A 216-nucleotide genomic window follows, 5' to 3' on the forward strand; every position below is an offset into this window, starting at 1 on the left:
GATGGGGCCCTGGGAAACTTGATCTAATCTTTGATTTAGCGGTTGGCAATCCTGCCCATTGCAGAGGGAACCAGATGATCTTTAAGGTCCCTTTCAACCTTAGCCATTCTGCTATTCTATGATTGCCTCTGAAGCAGAAATTTTCTTGGGATTTTCCCCCACGTTATGCAAAACTGAAAGCACATCTGCTTTCACATGTGTCATAAAAACAATTAT

The sequence above is a fragment of the Coturnix japonica genome, chromosome 2 (assembly GCF_001577835.2).
Source record: "Coturnix japonica isolate 7356 chromosome 2, Coturnix japonica 2.1, whole genome shotgun sequence".
Classification (NCBI taxonomy): Eukaryota; Metazoa; Chordata; class Aves; order Galliformes; family Phasianidae; genus Coturnix; species Coturnix japonica.